We start from the raw sequence: 23288 nt of genomic DNA, 5'->3' as shown, positions 1-23288 counted from the left end.
GGTCTCATATCTTTCGTTGGGGTGCTGGGGGGAATACCTGCAGCCTTCTTCTTCATATCATACCTAATTTTATGAACCTCTGTGAAGTCCCCTCTTGGGTCTCAAATAGATGAAACAAGGATTGGATGTCTGGTTACCTCCACAAAAAGCAATCTACAGGCTCATCCAGTCTTCACTGTCTTTGGAGCTGAGCAGAGGGAAGAAAGTGTTTAGCTGTTCAGCCTCCATTCTTAAAAACTGTGCCCCCCCCCATGTTATTAATACTTTAAAAGAAAAATAATGTATTTTACTATACAAATACTTCCCTTTCAAAATGTGAACAAAGCAGGGAGCGCAGTTTCAAATAGCTAAACAGAGTAGAAAATTGAAGGTTAACCCTCCCTCCCTCCCCCAATGGCTCCGGAGCAAATTGAGACTGCCTGTGCTTATTGGGTGATCTTCATCATGATCGTCTGAGTCACTGGTTACAGCTGCTTTAACCTTTCCTCAAAAAAGTGATTTGATCTCTTAATCATTTTTATCCAGAATCACCAGAGCTTTCCTGCTCCATATCCTTTATGAGACCGTGAGTACAGGCCTGTCCTTTGTGTACAACATTACAAACGTATCACCAAGTTTAAACAAAGGGTACAATGCTGACCATTTTATTTTCAATTAGTTTCATAATAACACCATAGGTTTTGCCATTTTTGTTATGACATATTTATGATTTCCCACTCATTCATGTGGATGGAACAAGTTTGCCAGTATTACTTCAGAGGAAGACAATATTAGGCCTTGACTGGCTGGAAGCTGCTCTGGGCTTTCAGACATTCAAAGGCGGTGGGGAGAATGGGCCTGAAAGAAATTTGTAAGAAATTCTGTTATATACTCCACTTGCTTTCCTTTCCTACTATCAGATCCTCTGAAGATGCCAGCCACAGATGCAGGCAAAACGTCAGGAGACAATGCTGCTAGAACACGGCCATACAGCCCGGAAACCACACAGCACCCAAGTGATTCCGGCCGTGAAAGCCTTCGACAATACATTCTACTGCTTTTCTTTATCTACCACAGTGGTGGAATTGCCATGCTGAACTAGTGTACCAGCACTGGACTGTCAGACAATCAAAGGAGGTGGGGAGTATGAGCTTGAAATTTTGTTAGGGCAGGGGAGCATGATCTCTGCTGCTTTTCTTTATCTACCACATTGGTGGAATTGCCGTGCTGAAGTAGTATACCAGTTCTTGATGCTTCAAGCCTTTAAAACTCAGAAGAGCTATTGGATAGAGGAATAGACACCAACACATTCTTTATTTATGTGGTAAAATCTGTAAACTGCTGAGCTTCATTCATGAGTTACTGTGTTGCTGAAGTTCAAGTTCAAGTTGATCTGCCAATGCTGAGTCTCACACTCCAGCATATGGAGACAATGAAATTATCTTTTTCATTGACCTTTTTGGTTGTACCTTTATTGAGCTGCCTAAGACCCCTCCCTTGGTTAGTTACTTCCAATTCAGCCCCTATGAATTCTTAATTTGTCTAATATCCTTTTTGATGACCAACAAAATTACTTGTGATATACCAAGTAGAACAGTTTATAAACGTTTCAAATGTAACTAATTGCCTTGGATAATTATAAATTGTTTCTTTGAACTAAATAATCGTATTTTCATGTAAGTACATTGTTAGAGTCATTGCAGGCACTGGATTGACTGCAGCAGAATCTATAGAATGCATATAGAATCACACATACAGAGAGAGAGAGGGTAATTTGATTTAATTTAAAACCTGGAGATAACTAGTGAAAAGCAGCAGATCTTTTTTTTTTGCCATTAAAATCCTTGGTCTTTTTCACCTTCAGTAACCCAGTGAACACTCTGGCAATGCAATCCTGATGGGGGTAGATGGGTGTTAGCCAGACCCGGCACAGCCTCGCTGCCTCTGCAGAGGCTTGTAGTGCCACACAGCAAGAACAGAGGCAATTTCCCATGGCGGTTGTGAGAAGTCCCTATGCAGACCAATGGGCTGTACCACCTGAAAGGCTGAAAAGGCTCAGGAATCCAACTATAGATGACTCTTTCCCTGGGAGCATCCTCATCAGTGCTGGTGTGGGCAGAGGCATAGCTATAAGGGGATGGGGGGGTGCGTCATCACCAGAAAATTGCCCCTGACCCCTCCCCCTTCCCCCTGCAGGAGTTGGGGCTCGCAAAATCTCCTGGGAAGTGTAGTTTCCACCAGGCTGCTTTTAAAGGCTGCTTTTAAACTAAGGCTCATTCCGCACACGCAGAATAATGCACTTTCAAGCTGCTTTCAGGGCTCTTTGAAGCTGTGCGGAATGGCAAAAACAGTTGTGAAAACAGCTTGAAAGTGCATTATTTTGCGTGTGCGGAATGAGCCTAAGGTAGTTCCCACCAGACTGCTTTTAAATTAAGGTACGTAGGGAGGCTGCAGAGGGGGAGCAGAGGGGAGGGGGGAAAGGGGAGGGGGGAGGGGAGGGAGGGCGCAGGGGCGGGGGAGGGTGCCATTTTGCCCTGGGCGCCATTTCCCCCCTATGCCTTTGGGTGTGGGTTCCTTTGCTAGAAGAGCACTGATGCTATGGCTACCTCAGCACACTGGTGCCAAGCAGCTGCATGGCTCTGCGATGTTATTTGAAATGGTAGGGTCTGTCCCTCTTAGGGTGGGGAAATAGCAACATAGACCTTGCTTTGTGAGAAGGGGCAACCACAAAGCTTTGTCATTTTATTGAGAGAATAAAATAATAAACTTACAGGCACACAAATAATAAAATGCAAGCATAAAGCTTATTAACACAGTCCTATGGTTTAAAAAGTGGTGAGGGAAAAGGTTTGGACCAGAGCAAGACATTGGCCCCTTCCGCACATGCAAAATAATGCGTTTCCAAACCACTTTCACAACTGTTTGCAAGTGGATTTTGCCATTCTGCACAGCTTCAAAGAGCACTGAAAGCAGTTTCAAAGTGCATTATTCTGCATGTGCGGAATGAGCCATTGTGAGAAGGGCAATAATTACCCTTTTCCTGAAGAGGGGGTCCAGAAACACAGTCCAATGCCTGAACTGAATTCTGAAGAAATGGAGTAAAGCAGCTGGCACACAGTGCAATAGATACACTGGCAAAGACTGTAGGGTTAGCAGCTCAATTATTGGAAAATTTAGCCCTCTAGCTATGTTAAGAGAGTTAATCTTTTTTAAACAAAGAAAGTTCTTGTCCTCCAGAGAGGGACAATACAGTGGACTTTTGCCTTAATGACTCAAGCCAGGGAGTGTCAAGCAGTTGATTAGATTTAGGGTGGAACTGATGAAATCCTAGTTCCAGGGTTATTCCAATTCAAAGTGAGGTGGTCTTTCCCAGAGGTAAAGCAGGAAAGCAGTGATAGAATTAAAGAGGCAGAGAATAGCTTACAGATAGCTTTGATTGCATTGGACTGAGCATGTGCATAAACTTTAGGCCTTTTCTATGAAATTGAGAATATGTACAAACTGTTAGAATACAGATACACAGTTCATTCACTGCTGGCTGCAAACTGCACATGATTTGTGAATTCAATAATGTGATCATTATGTGACAAAAGAGTTTTAGACAAATAAATTTAAATAAATGAATTAAATTCCCACATTTTTCAACATAGACAGCCCAATATGGAGGGTGAGGGTGAATCCCTCTTTGGTGGCTGTGTGGGCTCATGCTGATGGAAATGCCCTCCTCAGAACATTTACCCCAGCCAAAGGGCAAATCCATTGGTGGCCAGCCCGCTGCGGTGTTCTGAGATGTTCGGCCATGGCGCCCAGCTTTGCATCAGCACTCCCGCACTATCCCCAGCTGTGTTGGTGTGGTGGGGCTATGACTGGAGCCAATGTTGATCGGCTTCCACCCCAGATTTGGTGCCAGTTGTACCACAGCTCAGCCCTGCAGTTATGCCACCTTTTGGGTAACATAAGTGCATAGGGCTCCATTAGGAGAGTTCCATAGGCAGGGAGGGTTTTTTAGTTTCTCTCCTCCTAGCATCACCAGGAAAGCTCATTGGAGGTGGTGTGGCACCACCTGTGGCATGCTGTCCCTGCCTTGGCCGTTCCTCTGGATTGTAGTGCTAGTATTTGTGCTGTGGAGTCATAATAGAAGTATGTGGAAGGGTATATTTTGTGAATTCCTGTTGTAAAAAATACTCCATCCTTTGGGGTGGTATTTCTCACTTTATGATGCTCAGTTCATGATAGGATACAAAAATGTTTGTGGGGAGGAAAAGACATTGTAATTTGCATGACAGTCTTATTCCAGTCCAGTAACTGGTTGAGTAGTTGTTGAAAAACATGGATGGGGCAGTGTTATGTGTGTGGTAGGATTTTAAAAGATTACTGAAACGTCTTTGTTGCATGGTTGTCTCTTTTGCACTCTTTGTCATACTCCCATATGTATTATGTCATTTTAGCTCAAAAAGCATGAATCAAGAAGGACATTTCCATCATTCACCCTGCATCACTTCTGACTACTATTCCATCATTATTACTACCACTGAGCATGTATGAAACAGAATTTGATTAGATGACATAAGGCACCTTTCACATACCTGAATCTATGATTATATATTGCTTTTTCATCAAATATCAGACACAATTAATCAACTTTAGACTTTACTCTCCCTCACTGCAGTCCAAACAAAAGTAATTTCATCAGCCTCCACTATGAATTTGTTCACCGTTCGCTACCTCTTAACAAGCTTTTAAGTCAACTGATATATGATTAATTAAATCTTCTCCCTGACCACCTTTTTTGTACTACTCTGTCTGATATTGAAAAAGATCTCTGATGGAGGTGTTTTGTATTTCTGTCCCTCATAAACTCTGAAAATGTTGTTTTTCTTCCCTGGCAAAGTGTTGTGGGAGAAAAGGGTGATTGTTTTGGGACTGACTTTCTCTAAGGCACATTTGGTAAACACTTGCCATAATGTTTAATGTGTTATTGAACATCCCACGCTAACATACAACCTAAAAAAAAGAGGAATTTCCAGCCTTCCCCATTTTGCCCTGTGGTAATGTGCCCGGGTCCCACATCCTGAGATTAGACTACTGGAAAGGAGTTTGGGGGGAGTTATATTTATATAGGTACCAAATTTGCCCTGCTGTTGGGTTCCTGAAGATCTTCTGATATCAGAGGTTTTGAGCAGCATGCAAATTAAATACATCATAGCTCAATAAATGTCTCAAAATAGAATCTATGCACAGGAGGCTGATTGATGAATATCTTGCTTTACAAGATATTTAAAAAATTTAAATTGTTTTGAATTTTAGCTTGTGTTTTTAAAGTTAATACAGTTGCTTCTCAAATGTTAACCCATTTTAAAATTAATTTTATCACAATATTAAGAAAGCATTCTAAAATCATTTCCTCTACATCCCTGTATTTTTTATTTTGACAATGGCCCCTTCTGCACATGCGGAATAATCCATTTTCACAATTCTTTGCAAGTGGATTTTGCTATTCCGCACTGTAAAATCCAGCAGCAAAGTGCATTGAAAGCGGATTAAATGTGCATTATTCTGCATGTGTGGACAGAGCCAATTAGATGATTTTGGATTTAAGTCGAATTTAAGTTTATCAAATCACTCAGTAAAGAAAGTCATGTCTTTCAGTTTGCAGGACTATTTATCAAAGGACATTTTAAAGGTCACTATTTCATAGGGGTGCCATAAGTTAGAAGTAACTTGAGGGCATGTAATACTCACACTGAGTTTTTTTGAAGTAGGGTAAACTTAAATCTTAAACTGATAGAGTGAGTGTGTTTCTATAGTTATGCACTGTCTAATGCACTGTCTAATCCAATTTATTCGAATTAGAATACTGGATAACTGGCTCTGGACTAAGCAACTTGTAAAGATATTGTAAGGAATGAAGCAGCTGACTCTGCTCTGCGGAAACTTTGCTTAGTGCTGCATCTTGCAAGCCTGAACACTTTCCTCTACAGTGTACTATGTATTAGCATTGTAGGAATATGAGCACAAGACAAGCAGGCAGGTCTTTTCACTGACCTTTAGTTAAAATGTCTTACTCACTTAGGATGCTTTTCCCTTGTTATTGCTATCATGATGGTCACATAGAATGGAGGAGATGATGTCAAAATTCCAATCATTTGTACCAGGGACAGCTAAATAATCTGTATTTGGATAAGCATGCTCCAGTCCTAAGCACATCCGACTTCATGTCTCAAAAGATTTGATGGAAGACAGGGAGAACAGATGAATTCCACTAATCCCTTGTTCAGTCCTGTCCGCTACACAGTTCACAAAATATATTAGTATAACGAGACAATCAATGTAACAATCTAAAAAAAATCCCCTAATATCAGAGATCAGGGGCATCTTGTTGTTTATCAGCATGGTTGTTGTCCTGCTTGACTATGGTGTCATATGCAGGGAATACTCTCATGACTTAGGTGGGGAAAAGGTTACTTTTAAAATGGAAGTTGCCAACTTTCCCAGAGATATCAAAGAAGAATGCTAGTATGTATGTATGAATGAATGAATGAATTAATGAATTAATGAATTAATGAATGAAAATGGTTTTCTGGAAGCATTTCTTTTGTGGAACCATTTTCACTTGCTGTTCCAATGCTGTTCTGCAGTCCCATCACATTGGATCTACAGGTTTTTTTTTTAAAGGAACAGCAACAAAATGGTGGCCAGGAAGCATTTTTGAGGGGATAAATGCAAACTGGGGGCTTGAAAATGTTTTGAAAACATTTGCAAAATGTTTTCAGGGGCATGTGTGGAAAGAGTTATTTAAAGATTGCTGTTTGCTTGCTTTGCACTACTATTTCTTTGCAATTGCTAAACTTTGTGTAAAATAAAATGATTTAGTGTCAACTTTTTTGGAATGCCACATCAAATCTCTATACCTGCAGTATAACTCTGGTTTTCCTTCTCAGATTGCAAATTCCTCTGATTCCCATTCCAGTTTTCTGCCTGCTCATCAGCAGTTGCCAAATACCTCCACAAATCTGCTCTACAGCTGAAAATGTTCTATGGAAATCTAAAGCTTTCCTTAAAGTAAGCCCTATTGAATAGACCTGAGTAGGATTCTGAGTATATATGTTTTGGATAGCACTTTAATTCTTCTTAAAAAATGGGGGCTTTTTACCTAGTCTGCCTGAAATTTAATGGGAAAGATTCCTTCAATAAAGTGGCAGTGTCACTGAGAATTTTCTCAGTTAAATGGTAAAATTAGAAGGAAGTGCCAAAACACATTATGTATTTTCAGTACAATCCTAAACAGAACTATACTCTTCTAAGTATACTGAAGTGAATGGACTATAACTCTGTTCAGGATTCCATCATAAGTTTCCGATAACATGAAGACACTATCTCATAGCTATCTGCAATTTGTGAAAGAGGATCCAACAGATGTGGAAGTTTGTGACAAAACACTGGTTAGCTACAGTAGGCTAAAAAATTGGGTTGTTTATGTGATACAGATCAGCCATTAATAAAACATAATCTAATGCATACTTTAGTGTCTTGAATGTTCATTTCAGGTGCTAGTATGATACCATCTTGGGCATTTTCATCAGTGTTTGAATAACACACATTATAAAAATTGCATGTATCCCAAAAGGTTTAGTGTAAGAAAAGAAATCCCACTGAAGTGAGAATTCTACATGAGGCTAATTTGCTGTGTTCGGCTGGCAGGCTCCATTCCATTTTGTTGTGTAACTGCAAGAAATCCAGTAATTGCCACCTACCTGTTCTCTCTGTTGCTGCAGTTTCTGCCTTTGGCTAACCTGATTTGTATTTGCTGCTACTGTTGCTGATTTTACAGTTCCAGTCCCCTGCCTGTGCAGAATGTCCCCGCGCAGCGTTCCAGTTCAGATGTCCACAACTGTCCATTGGCCTTTCCTACAGATTGGCCGGTACAACAGATGGTGTAAATGTTGTCGCATGTATTTACTGGACTGATTTTTGAAAAGTCTTGCCAGATTGTTGATTTCTTTGGCATTAAGCCACTTGGTGCCACTGACAGGCTGGGGAAACTGAAACAAGAAAAAAAAAGATTGCAAGTAACGTTTTATATTGCTCATCCTTTCATTTAAAAAATAACTATTTTTGACTGTTTTTGAAAAGCTTTCCTCCCAAACTTCTTTCAATTAATAGAGAAGAAGTTTGTCTTAGGCTTGTTATAAGGAACTAGCAGCAAAAGCCCATTGTGGCAGGGGAGGGGGTAAGGATGCAATGGGCTCTAGGAAGCATGCCCCCCCCCGCAATGGTCTGAAGTGTTGGTGCCCTGTTGGGCAGCAGCTGTAGATGCCTTGTGGGCCTGGCAGGGGCTGGCAGCTCCCTCATGGGTCCAGGTGGGAGTGCGTTTTCCGGTACCTATAGGGCCTGGCTTCTGGGGGGAGATGGGATGGGGTGGGGCAGCTTTTGCTAGGCCTCTATGACCCAGCACAAGTTGGGGGGTGGGTGGAAGGGGGCAGGTTGCTCCACAGGTGGCGATTGTCAATGGGAGTGCAGGATGCAAAGGGCTTTGGTCCTTGCGTCCGCCCCCATGCCAGACCAGCTCCCTGGTATACTGAGGAACTGTGATGGATGAAATGGGAGCTGACACAGCTTGAGCGAGTGTGGCAGAGGGGTTTTTGACGAACTGTTGTGTAGGACGCCTATGAAAGCCTATTAGAGAGCTGTGAAGGAAGTGAAGAGAATTTACTTTGCTTCTTTTGTCACAACTACAAGCTCGTGCCCGGTGCGATTATTTAGGGTAATCCAGACTCTTACGACCTCCTCTATAGGTCCAAAATCTAAGGAACTGGCATTTAGCTGTGAGGCATTTGCAAGCCATTTTGCAGGCAAAGTCTTGTCCCTCCATCAAGCCCTTCCTGCCACAATTGATACAATAAGAGAACTGGAATCCCCTTGGCCATCTGCTGGTCCTTTTTTGGACTACTTCAGTCAACTCGGCCCCGATGATGTGGACAGGACTCTGGCAGCTGTAACACCTACCACTTGTTCTTTTGATCCGTGCCCTCTCTAAAACCTGCCTTCTTCAGACTGTACCTCCAAAATCTCCAGGTATTTCCAAACCAGGAGCTGGCAATCCTAGCAGTAGTCATTTTCTTTTCCAACTTTTTTCAGTATACCACTTTCTTTCTGAATTGGGGAAGGGGGGAGTTATACAAAAGTATCAATGAGACTAAGGACAGTGTCCCACAGATGTTCCAAGATCATTTTGTTTCCCTTGCAGTCAGTGGTGTATCCACAAAACATGACACCCAGGGCAAGACCAGAGTTTTCCACACACACACACCCCAATGGAGTCCAGGGCAAGACCTGATTTTTCCGTCTCCCTGTGCCCCCCCCTCCCGCCCAGCCCCACGTGGGGGGCCTCCTGACATCCTGTTTCCCCAAATTGCCTGGCAAGCTGGTTAGCAGGCTGGACAGGGGCCAACTGCCTGTTCTCTCTGGTTCGGATTGCTAACTCTGGATTTGAAAATGCCAGGAGATTTGCAGGTGGAACCTAGAGAGGGTGCAGATTGGGACCGGACTTCGCTCTCTAAAGTATCTATTTTCTCCAGGGAAACTGGTCTCTGTCATCTGGAAGTTCAGATGTCACTTCAGTAGAGCTCCAGGCCCCACCTGGAGTTTTCAACCCTATCTCTGTTAGTTTTCAGTTAAAAAGCTAACTGTGCCCCCGGTAGTCATGCTGGTGACAAAAACTGCAACTGTTCAGATGATAATCCCGTACAGCTGTGCCTTATATCTCCCAAGGGAAGTTTATGCACAGTTTGAGAAACAGTAGTTTAGACATTATGCAGAAAGAAGTATCAGTCAGAGATCTTTGTCTCATGCATATGAAACTGCCTGATACCAGTACAGACCACTGGTATACCTACTTAAATGTTATCTGTGTCAGCTTGAAGCAGCTCTCCAGAGACACTCTCCAGAGAGTGAAAAGAATTTCCCAGTGTTTGCTTTTTTTAAAAAAAAGAGAAGCCAGATATTGATTCAAAAGCCTTCTCCATGCCAAACATGTCCTCTATTGCAGAGCCATACTATTTGTCAAAGTATCTTAATGGGGCATTTCACCACAATAGCATGGTGTGTAAAAACGGTCTCAACTGTGAATGAAAAAAATCATAAACTTTTATGACAACCTGTCAAGCATTCCAGAAATGCATACGAAGTAAAGTGCTCTGTACCATGCAGAGATGGCAGTATACAAGGGTGTTCCCTATGTGAATTGTATTTCTAATGTTGTAGGCAACAAACAGTTGTTATAGCTGATGAGAAATATATGAACTATATTTTTCCACAGCATAAAAGAAGGAAAAAAACCTTGGTTACAGGAACGACATAAGGAATGTAGTACGTTCCTGCTTCACTGGTGCCACTATGCAACTCTCCCATGAGTCATGCCACTATGCAATTATGTCATAACACATTTACTAATTTAACACAAAAATAGAACAGGTTGCCTTTCCTTTAAAGAATAAGAAAAAAATCCTCAAATTCTTGTAATATGTACTTTTTTCAGTGGCATAATGCCCATGGGGCAGGGGAGGTGCAATGCCCTGGGAGGAGCAGTGGTGGAGGCATGGCCGGGCTGTCAAGGGGGCGGGGTGGGGAGGAGCAGGGGCATTCTGGGGAGGGGCAGGCAACACCGTGGCAGGGGCACAGGGCACGCATGTGCCCCAGTTGCAGTTTCCCCTCGCTCCATCTCTGATTTTTTTGCTAACTTATTCCTTTTTTTCAAAAATAAAAACAGTCACTTAGCCATCTTTGATAAGGTATTACATATTTTTGATATTACTTAAGAGCTTACATAGATTACTGGTAGAACATGTTTTGTATGAACAAAATTCTTGGTTCAGGGATACAAGAAGGACCTCTGTGCCAGGCCTTAGAGCTCCTGTCAGTCACAGAGTTTACAATAGTGGACTCATCTGGCCAATTCAGTATATGGCAACACTACATGTATATAGATGCTGCTTATTGAGAGCAATATTGGTTGTAATGGGAAGACAGGCAGTGAATTCTGTTCTGTTTTTGCAGGCTGATCTGTGGCCACAAAAAGGTATGTGGGGAGAGGAGACAAAAAAACCTAGCCCAAAGAAACAGATTAAAACAGAAACAAATCAAAAAAAGGTTGTGGAAGCAAGCTCAAAAAATATATGTAACCTATTCCATTTTAATATTTGTTTTTTTATAGAGGCAGCGTGGGACTGCGCTGATATGTTTGCCCACTCTGCCAGTAGAAGGGGTATTCATACAAGGGATACCCAATTAAGGGAGCAAAGGCACTTCTGGCTGGTCTCCCTGCAACTCCATGGTGGCAAAACCCAAATGTGTGGGCCACCATGGAACTGTGTTGGCCTCCCAATTGGATGTTGGCACGGGGTGGGGGCAGGTCAGAGCATTCCCAGAAGTGGAGCTAATATTAGGCAGCTTCCACCAAAGGTTTGAGACTAGTTGCACCACACCCTGGGTGCTGGACTTACACCACCCTTTTGGGTGGCATAAGTTAATTCAGCCCTAAGGAGGGCTTTCAGGTGGGTGTTGTTGTTGTTGGTTTTTCTTTTTCTCCATACCACTAGAAAATCATCTGGAGGTGGTGGCGTGGTACTGCAGCAACACCGTCCCCAGCTGCTAGGGGCTCTGGATTGGGCTGCTTGCTTATTTGTTTTCATATTTATTTATTGAGCACTTTCTCCTGTTCTAATGTCTTGTTCACCTGGGCCAAAAAGTCCAGTTGGACACACAATAGGCACAAGCAACCTGAGACTGTATGATAAGAGTAATAAAGATAAATGACAGAACTGAGTTCAATAAACAGGGAAAATAAAGGGTAAAATATAAGATTCAGCAGGAGCTTGCAAAGAAAAGTCAGAGACATCTAGTGGAACATTTACATTTCCTAGGGCAAAATGGAACATGCCACTTACAATAAAGCCGTTGTAGCCTGGATGAAGACAAAAGACATTTACAATCGAAAATGACAGTACAATCCTAAAAACACTTTCCATTGAATAGATCCTAGTAGGATTCTAAGGAGACCTGCTTAGGACTGCTTTCTAAATTCCCTAAAGGTAATCAGCATGAAATACGAGTGTCTTGTATTGTGTCTTTGGTATAAATGACAAAATCTATGTTTCTTCTGTAAGTGAACTTGGTGGGCCATGCAAATTGCCTATTTCCACTACCTATATTTTATGTGCCCAAGAGACTACTAAATGCATATTGTCTCCCATCTTGTGGGAACAAGTTTTAAAGCAGTGTATTTCAGAACATTTTCAGTACCACTCTAACAGAACTGCAGCCTTTTAAGACTATTGCAGTCCACTGGTTTAGAAAGGTATAACCCTGCTTAGGATATCCTTCTATCCTGTGTTAATGAGGTATAGACACTTAGAGGGATTGTGGAATTCAGTCTGGCTATGAGTGCAAGGGAAAATGCATATCCTTTTCCCTGTACCTCAAACAATTCAACTACAGCAAAATCGGAGCTTTTGTGAATGTTTTCTTTTTCTTTGTCAGTTCTGCTTCAATTTATCCCCTGATTTCTGCATGCATTTTTGTGCCTTTAGTTTTCACTTTCCCCCTTGTTTTTTCTAAGTTATTTGAGACCACTTTTATCCTGAGCTTGTTCTGGAAGCCTATTTCAAGTAGAGTACACATTTCAAGTACACATGTTCCCAAGTGTATGATGCATCTGCCAGTCTTCTGTGTTGCATCTGTTCCTGCCCACTTCCAGCCTACTTTTCAAATAATTGGACTATCATGATAAAAATTTCTCTCTCCCCTGCCCCCTCCCCTAAAGACCAGTGGCTTAGCAGGTCCTCTTAATTTACAGCCTTCATTTTTTAAAAGTCTCTAGTCACTTCCCTCATGGAGATAAGCCTTTTTCCTTCTATCTCTATGTGGGAAGAATGTAAAGACTTTTAAAAAAATGGAAGAAATTCAGATAACCTGCTAATCCTATTGTTAGGGTATTCTGGCAATATATTGATTTTTTTTAAAGAGGTGCTTTTATTCCACTGATGGTGCCACCAGCAACAACACCAACAATATCAACATCCTTCCATGAAAATCCTCATTACTGAAAGCATGTGCAGAAGAAAATAAACTGACTCCACAATTATGAAAATGCACAGGGATGGCAGATGTGTGAAAGAACCATGCCCAACTGATTCCAGCTTGCGGTTCAATCAGGAGCACGTCAAATATTTAGAAAAGCTCTCTACCAGATAGAATCATCACAGTTTAGAAAATTAATTTAGAACTAACATATCTACGTCGTAGACTCCGCCCTCTTACGCCTTGTTATTAATATATTTTCTTAAAGTTCTTCAATAAAGCCTTCTTTTGCTTTATGATGTGTGTTGCTTAGGACAGAAATGCAAACATTTTACTTTGTATATCCCTAGGCTTTTTCTGCACAGCAAATGTATAAGTTGGGATAAAGGAACCCATTTTCCTGTTTTCACATTCACATGCATCTGTGCAGGCAGCAATTGATGCCCACGGAAAAAATCCAGGTTGCTGTCATGCCTTTGCATGGAGACACGTCTTTTTTAAATTACTCCCCACTCACACAGGCTTGCACAAATGAACCCACACAGTCATGCTGATATCCCGCAATATGAACATCTGCACCTGCATAGCTACGCAGATGCAAGCCACAAAATTTTAAAAAGGAAAAGGGAGGTAAATAAAGTACCTCCCGCCTCACCGTTTGCTTGCTCATGGCTGCAATCTGGGATTTTTGAAAAGACTTTCTGGTTCAGTGATTTTCAAAAAACCCAGATTGTGAAAAATAACATGAGGCAGTTTCATTTTGGGGGTGGAATCTGTGCGGTCCCCCCAAAAATGGGTTTTCTGGTATCCTGTGTCTATTGGCACATGTGGAAGGGAGCCTAGTCATGTTGGCATGCAAGCCCATGACAAGACAAGGGGGTCTGTTTCTGAACTATGCCCTATCAGTCATTATTCTTGGTGCCATAGACAATTCAGACTGAAACGGATGCCAAATCTTAAGTCTGGACTTTGATGCCAAGAAAGGGGCTTCTCCTGAACATGCTTTCCCACTTCTACTCAATATGCATAGCAGCTAGCAGTGCCTTTCCTGCAGCTTTAATTGTTGCCATCAAGATAATAAAAAGCCAGCTCTGGAAAAGACAGACCTGTCCTCTAGCCCGGAAAGGATATGCAAATGCTATGCAGCCTTTAACACAATCAGCTTTTGGGAGCCCTTTCTTCCCTAGCTGACCCTATCCAACTACCTGTCCAACTACCAACTACTCTGAACAGGAATCCCGAGTTGTAAATACATCAAATCTACTCTAAAATCTAATAAAAAATGAACTTTCCCCAGCTCTGATTTATCTGAGCCATTGTCCACTGTATTGTTTCCTCTGAAAACTCTACTTTGTCCAGGAAAATTAGCATTGCTAAAAATTTCCTCTAACTAGCCTGCCCAAACAAAGGGCCCCTGCTCAGTGTTTGCTGAAGTGCCTTTAGTTTGGTCACACCATATGCCCAACATTGCCACTTTCCCTGCATCCAATGCAGACATTGGATTCTGCCTCCTCGGACCTTCATCTTCTGGATCAGGTAAATATTACCCTTCTTTCAACAACTTCTGCTATTTCAATCCTATCTTTAACTTCTATCTAAATCCTAGGCTTCTTGAAACTCTGTGTGTGTGTGTTTACCAAAAACAGCGTGCATGCTTTTTATTATTTTCATTCTTTAATAAAATGGTTAAAACCTCCAAAATCCAGTTTCCTGCAGATTTCTAAAGGGAAAAACGCCTGTATAAATCGATGGGAAAGATCTGTAGCCCATTCTCATGCATTGCAAGGTCTTTCCCTGCTCATTCCTCAATCTAAAATGGGACAGACCCCTTTAATTTGGGTAACAACCATATTATTTTTGTGGCACATTAAAGACAATTAGCTTTGTATACGAGCATATGTAACCCCCATGCCCAGAATGGGTTGGCCCAGAATGGGTTGACCCAGTAAGGGGTGGAGACTCGGAGCAGCAGAGAGGCTGAAAGAGCTCTTTTGCAGAAGAACAAGGCTACCAGACTCGGACCTTGATTTCTATAAGCCCTTAACACCTTGTTAAGGTAATTTCAATATTGTTGGGAACTACTGGGAAGGTAGTTGTTGTTTTGCTGTGTTGTAAATGTTGGAGTTTATTGTTTCAGGGTTTCTTTTGTGGTTGTAATGGGTGAGAGTTCTCCTGGAGACCTTCATCATGTTGCAACCTGTTCATCAAGCCCTTGGAATCTTCAGGAGCCAGCCAACTTGCAAAGAAGAATTTGGACTTGGCAATATCAGTAGACTGTAAATAGAAGGACTTGAAATGCAACCTGAACAGGACCTTGAATTGTAACGTTAAATGTTGATGTTATATGTTATATGTAAAGAAAAGTAAACTGTTTTGTTTAAATTTGGTTCTTTGCAACTCCTTCCAAGTACTGCCCCACAGAACCCACAAGCTGAGGTTACACATACACTAGAGAGTTAGGGTTGGCAGCTGCCGGTTGGGAAATATCTGGAGATTTTGGGAGTGGAACCTGAAAAGAATAGGGATTGGGGAGGAGAGGGATTTCAGTGATGTATAATGCCATAGAGTTCACCTTCCAAATCTGCCATTTTCTCCAGGTGAACTGATCTCTATCACCTGTAGATCAATTGTAATAACAGAAGGTCTCCAGCTACCCCTTATAGAGATTACTTGTGCAGGTGAAAAGGGATATTGTCTGCAGAAGCATATTTAGGACATCGTGGGGAAGAGAAATGAGTTGCACAAGACACCAGCATATCATTTTGCCTCTCTATCTTTGAAGCTTCTCATGTGCCTGTGCTTTGACCTCGCCAATTCCCTTCTCCATTCCAAAAGACATATTTAAATTATGGACTCTGTCTAAAATGTTTTTTAAAGAACTTCACCAGAAGGTGGTTGTTGGATGGTGTGATTCCCTCACTATCCTTTCCCTCACCGTCCTCTAAGTTTGTATCCAGCTTCCTTGTAGCACTTCATATCTGTAATCTAATTCATTTTAGGACTTGTCTTTCTTAAACTTGAGGCACAGTCTGTTTTCCTGCCTGCCACAACACCGCCAAAGTATATTGCCATCTGGATCACTGAATCTTTACTCATTTAAATGTACTTGTTGCTAACAAAGACTGAGTGTTACCCCTGAAGTTATTCATCTTAAAGTGAGTAAATGTAGAAAACATCATATTTATGAAATAAAATAAGACAAACTTTATAAGATTTTCATGGAATATGAATATTTAGTTGTTATTCCCAACATCCAGCCCAACACTGAAAAAATGTAGTTCAGTAAAATATTTTTTTTCAAAAGTCACCATTTGATCAATACCATCTTCTTTCCTAACTACTTTACTTCAGAAATCCCTGTCCATCTGGCCTAGCCCTGGCTATGAAGTTTTTCTTTTTTAAAGTCCCTACCCTGTTCTTCTTCTCCTATCAACCTGTGCAATAGATATCCATTCTCAAACCCATTTCTAGTTAGGACATTTTTACCCAGGCCCATAGGGGGATAAAATGGTGCTTTGGCCCCCCAGCCCTGTGGCCCCACCCCCTAGCCTACCTTTTCCTGCCAGCTGAAAATGGATCAGGCTGGTGAAGTGAGGCCAGGCCTGGCGAGGCAGGTGAGGGGGGAAGGGGGTGTGGTATGCACCTGGTGCAGAGAACCCCCCTTTCCCTTTATAGCTCCACCACTGCCTTTATCCCTAAACCACCTCCCACTCCCCACACACAAATCAGGAACAATTTACACAATTCACAACATTCCAGGCATTATTTACATTATTACATGCACCCCTCAAACCTCCAGGAATTTTCCATTGTAGAGTTCCATTGTAGAGATCTCCTCACTCAACAGCCAACCTATCTCTGTATTTCCTCCTGTATTAAGCTTTCCATCCCCTGCCCCAGCAATCACTACCTTGGAAAACTGCAGTCTCCCCCATGGGGACCAAAGCGTCTTAAATTAGTTTCCTCTCCTTTTTAACTGCATAACAATCCTGAGAGATAGGTTAGGATGAAAGTATGTGACAGTATAAAATCACCCAGTGAGCTTCCACAGCAAGATGTCAATTTGAACCTGCGTGTTACAGATCCTGCTCTGAAGCTCTAATTGCTATACCACGCTGACTTTCATAGGGTGACTGCTGTTGAGCAGTAGCAAGCAGCCAGGGCTAGTTTAGTCTTGGAAGTCAGATTGTATCAAGTTACACAGTAGCAGCAGACAGGCCTAAGGTTGCCAACCTCCAGGTGAGACCTAAAGATCTGCCAGAATTACAGACAACAGAGTGCAGACAACAGAGATCTGTCCCCCTGGAACAAATGGCTGCTCTGGAGGGTGGGTTCTACGGCATTAAAACCCAATGAAGCCTCTTCCCTCACCATACCCCACTCTCCTCAGGTTTCATCATAAAATCTCCCAACCTGGAATTTCCCAACCAGGAGCTGGAAACCCTAGTCAGGACTGCCCCCCAGTGAGTACTCCCTCAAAGGCCAAAATAGGCCAGGAAAGGGATCTCCCCTTGCCTTTTACTCCCAGAATCTGAAGCCTGGAATGCTGTGGTTGCCTAGCAACAACCACTGAGGGAATTTGTTGCTTAAAACTACGGGTGCTCCTTTTATCATTTTAAAAATCTTTTTAAAGATTTTCCATTTTTCTGCAAACCTAGTGTCCTTCTCTGGTTGGTAGAAAGATCTATCATTCCTGTTCAAAGCTCCAATCTTCAAGGCTTTATTAATTATTTTAAAAGATTTTTTCTTAAAAAAAATGAAGTAGGAGTTTTCAAAAAACTGATAAAGCACCCCAAATATCAAAAATTGACTGGTTCATCAGTTCCTAGTTTATGGGCCAATCTCCACACATAGAGGCATAGTCTACACTGGAAATCTCACTGCAGGGAATTTCATGCCATATTGCACCCTCACTTTCCCATTGATTTCTGGATTAGGATTAAAGGAAGTTCCTCCAGCATAGAGAATGTTCCTATGCAGTTATACCCTGGGAGGCAGGAAAATAATATGTTTCGAAGAACTGAAGATGCCTTCATATTGTTACTACCAACGTCTAATCCAATTTTCTTGACCTGGTAAGTTGTTATGTCACAAAGTGATGTAAAGTAAGTTGCACTTCCATTAATTTGGCTATTATTTCATACTTTAAGAATAAAGTCTTTAAAATCTTTAAAATAAAAGTATTTAAAATAAAAGTATGTGGGTACTGTATAATTGAGAGAAAGATTTCAAAGAAAATAATAAAGTCAGTCTACAATGGGAGGAGTTATCCGGTAGTCTAGGAAAGAAAGAATTTAGTCCTTCCAAAGTCTCAAAAGAAATAAGGAGCCTCAGGGATGTTTCAGAGCCCTTAATTTTGTGAGGCTGATATGAATCCAAGACATGCAAATGTGAAGCAGGAATATAATTTATTTCTTACCATAAATTCACCTATTTGACAATAGAGTTATCTCTTAGTGGACGGGTATGGGATTTATTTAAAGTACTTAGTACAAGGATTAAGAGAGTTTAAGCAGCTGTGAGGATTGTAAAATATTAAGTTGGTCTGACACTCACTTGTGGTAGAAAGAACAGTGTAAACCATAATTACACTTCAAAGGCAAGAGAGAGCAGAAGAGTCAATCTCACATCCAGGGAAAGAGTTTATTTATGAGTGGGGGAGTGACAGGAGATTCAGGTGTAACCTGGCAGGTCAAGTTAACTGAATTCCCTTAACTGAATTCAGATGGACTATTTATTTTTATAAATCCAATCCTGCTTTCCCTGTCAGGGTACTTTAAGCACAATTAAAAACAACGTAAATAATTGTAAAATGCCATCAGAAGATAACCACATATTAAAATCATATTAAAGTTTAATCAGTGAAAAGCTTGGGTAAGCAGAGAAGTTTGTCATTGTCTTCCACATTTTAAAAACTTCGTTTAGCATTCTTTCACTGACCCTTCCTGTTTATGTTTCAGTTGCTGTTTTCTATGTTTGTGTGTGTTTGTTTAAAGTTGATTTTTAATATCATTTAAATTTTTCACTGTTTTGAGGACCTGAATTGGGTAGACAGGGAGGATTAAATGTTTTAAATAAATATCTTACTATATAATTGAGCAGTGTGTTCCTGATGACGAAACAGAAGAAGTGAGGGCTTCTGAGAATATAGTCCTTGGTCATCCAGGAGATCCCAGATTGCAGTTCCAAGCAGAGTTATCTTACCCTTTGAATTGAGCCCAGAAGTGACTTGATAGATCAAATCCTTTAGCAAAGGAGAAATTGACTCTATAACTTATTCCAGATTGTTTCAGGGGGCAGTTGTGTCGGTCTGCAGTAGAACACTAAGAACTGAGACCAGTGGCACCTTAGACACCAACAAGATTTTCAGGGTGTGAGCTTTTGAGAGTCAAAGCTCCCATTGTCAAACGAAGGAAGCTTTGACTCTTGAAGGAATCTTTGACTCTCATATCCTGACATTCTTGCAGGTCTCTAAGATGCTCTTGGGCTCAAATCTAATTATTCCAGATAATAACTCTATGCAACCACCAAATAGCTAACAAAACATAGAACATACTGTATCACCCTGGCTTGGATGTGATTGGAGCATGGAAGTTTGTGGCTAAGAGAGCAATCTTAAGCAACAATGCTCAGAATCCTAGTCAAGTATACTTCAATGGGGTTTACTGCCAGAAAAGTGTCCTTTGTGTTGTACTGTAAACAACTTGGAATAAGCTGTGGATCAGTCGTATAACACATTCTTCACAAATTGAAGACCCCAAAGTTCAATACTTTCCTTTTCTATACAGAATCCAGATACTATGTGCTGTTTTTTGCCCAAGACCCTTGAAGTTGCTGCATGTCAAAGTAGGCAATATTCAGCAATTATATAGCAATGAACTAAGGTAGCTTTGTATGGTCAGTTCCTTGTAAAGGGAGACCATATGTTGTGTGCTATCCATTGGCCTGCCTTAGTGCTTAGCAATCATTATTTGAGACCTACCTTGTACACTGTAAGTGATTCCCCCCTCCAGATACAGCATGCTGTATTGTAGTAATGAACATTGCAAACTCTGCAAACAGCTTTTTGATTATTTTTGATGACAAAATTAAAAAGAAATCTTAACATTTTCTCTCTCTTTTTTAAACGCAGGCATTTTATTATCCCATGAGGTGTTTTTTTCCCCCTCTTGGAAATTTTCTTTTATGGCAGTGTTTTCTGCCATGACATGTATTACAGTCAATTGGACCTCTCTACATAATAAGCAGAAAACTTGAAAGAAAATGTCTGAACCGGCTAAACTCTACCAGGATCTTAGTTATAAGGTTCATTAGAGAGAAAGAACATCTCCCGGGTGTGTGGCGTAATGCCTTAATTTAAAAAAGGCACTTGATTTAGTCAGCATGGCAAATATACACCTACATCCGCTTTTATTTACTATTCATTTGCTGCTTGAATGAAGTAGGTGATGACCCTCCTGGACCTTATAACTAAACTAAACAAAACACAATGGAATCATTTTTGATGGTAAAAACATTGGCCATAACCATTTTATTAATAATTATTGATTCAAGGTAAAAGAAGCGTAGGAGGAATGGGGGAAATAAACGGCTGGGCCTGGCCTATTATAGGCTGCCCAGCCCCACCTCCCATGATGCCGGGGGGAAGCCTCACGACCCTTCAGAGCTCACGAGGCAGGGAAGGAGGCTGTCCCTTCCCCGTTGAGCAATGGCCGCCACGGTAAATTGAGGCTGCTCCTTTCTTCCACAATCATTTTTTTTTGTTCTGGCTATTAGTTTGCATCTATTCAACCACATGTTTATGTCTAATTTAAAGCATGACCAGAGGGGAAAAAATCCCACAGAGGAGCCATGGGGGTGGAGGTGTCTATGAATCAAAGGGGGACAACCATGTTAGCAGAAAAATATAAAATGTTCAAATAGTGTTTTTACATTTTGCAACTTGACAAAAAAATGCTGACCATGGTCTCATAGCAGATATGGAGGTGTGGGTGGAACAGCCATATGAGGGTTGGAGAAAGGAAGTCGACACAGCAACAGAAGGAAGGTGGGAGCACCAAATTAGCAGTGGGGACAGTGAAAGCAGGAAAATGAAAGGAGTGAGCAGTAGAGACAGGCAAAGAAGAGGCAGTGATAGAGGGTGCAGCAGGAGCAGGGTAGGACCAAAGGGAGGAGACGGCACAACAATGGAATCCTGAACTCTGGTCAAACCTGCTTTTTACATTGACTCTTTTACCTAGTGAACTATCAGGAAATGTCTTTCATGAATGTATACTTGGGTGTCCTCATTATTTTCAGAGTGCTTTTATGCCTCCCACCTTACAATATGCTATGCTGTAGAGTATTGTTTGAGAGAACCGTAGCCTTTCTGTCTGGGAGTTCCTCTGTGATGTGATCTGTGGTGGTGTATGGATGCTATGGTTGGATTGGCCATCCTTCCTACCTTATGTAGTGCCTGTTAAAAAGGTTGGTCTGTGCAACAAGGGACTTCGACCACACCTGCAGAGAATGCAACAGCAATAGTTTCAGGGCTCCTACTCTGCATGCCACTATCCTGTATTCCATCCTTCATTATGTTCTGCATGTGGGTGGGGTCATGATGATTTCATAGAGACATACTGGAATTGCTTTGTATTAGTTGGCTGTTTCTCTGCATTCTAGCAGGAAACACTGTCACCATGTCAGTGTGAATGGGGCTGGCAGAATTCCTCAAGGGTTCCTGTTCAGCTGCTGGGTATTCAGCTCCTTATAAATATATGTGCCCTTCTGGGACAGCATGGGATACTGACAAGCTTCACTAGACTTACTATTATGTAAGTTGCACTGGCCTTAGGACTGCTAGGCCCCTTAAGCCATGACTGTCCCTTGTTGCAGTTTACTCACATCACAATAGGTAAAGCTCAAGCTTTTAAAAGAGTCTTCAATCTAATTTTGAATTGCTGCTTTTATAACAGTGGAAGAATAGCTCTCACTTGTTCTATATGCAATCTTTTTTAGAAGATTCTGAATTATATAATGTATGTGTTGAAGAAACAGAAATGCAATTTCTTGCAGGATAATAATAATTTATTTTTTTTTAAAAAGCTAGCACCAAAATATTTCCCTAAAGGCAATTTGATGTTTGAATTGTATGTGGCTAGATTTGAGGGTTTTCAGTTTCTGCTAAGAACAGGGTAAAGAAAAGTGCAGAGACTTCAAATAGTGGCAAAGGATCTAGCACTGATTTGCCTGTAAGCCTAGTAGAAGCTCATTGCTTGTTATGTAGTCCTTTTTTTTCTTATCTGTTTCAGCACTGCTATCGGTACAGGACATGATGGCCTTTCTCCTCATAGTTGGAGGGCACTGGGAGTGTGTGACCCATAAACATTGCCAATTCCTTTAGACAACAGTTCAAGAAGCTAGTTTTGACCTTTGAAGCTATAAACAGTAGGGATGAGACACATTTCAAAAGCTGTCTGTTTCAATTATCATTTTTCTTCCAGCTGTGCAGCATTTTTATTCTGTTTTTATTTTAAACATTAATATTCCTCTGCTTAACCAGAAAACTGTTTTTCTGCAGAAGTTTAAGATAAACAATGAGGAAATCAAAATCACAACATTTTAACAAAATTCAAAATCCAGTCAGAGCACAAACACCAATGGATAACACATGAAGCTGCTAAAACATTAAATCAGTGGACCATCATACCCAAAGTTAAAATGCATAAGCAGAAAGAACTAAAACAGATAAGGTAATATTTTCCCTGCAAGACACAGGGAAATAAAATATCCTATAAAAGCCAGGGGAATTGAATTAATAAACAAATCTGGTGTCTAGCTAGTATCTAGGGAAAGTCTTTCTTTTCAGTGTTTAAACATTTCTAACCTCCTTTTGTTCCTTTCAGTTTTTATATGAGCTTTCTTGATTTTCATCCTGTTCCCAAGCCCCCCACCAAAAAACCCTTTTTATCTTATTCAACTGTAAGTTAATAACTGATGCCAGAATTTCCTCACAAATATTAGTTCTGCTCTTCCTGTCTGTGCTCAACCCCGGTGTAATTGTGCCATGCAAAAATGGCCCAAGACTGAGCTGTTCTGATGGTAGTGTATGAGGGACTCAACCTGAAGAACTCCAGAAAGGTAAATGGAGCCTTCCCCCACCCCCCAATGGCAAATTTTGCTCTTGAAGGCACCAGAGAATTGTGTCAAGTTTGTCAAACAGAAGTAAAATTTATTAAACAAACAAGATGGGA

Source organism: Sphaerodactylus townsendi, linkage group LG01 (genome assembly GCF_021028975.2).
Source record: "Sphaerodactylus townsendi isolate TG3544 linkage group LG01, MPM_Stown_v2.3, whole genome shotgun sequence".
In the NCBI taxonomy this organism is placed as follows: Eukaryota; Metazoa; Chordata; class Lepidosauria; order Squamata; family Sphaerodactylidae; genus Sphaerodactylus; species Sphaerodactylus townsendi.
This window is presented reverse-complemented; position numbering follows the sequence as displayed.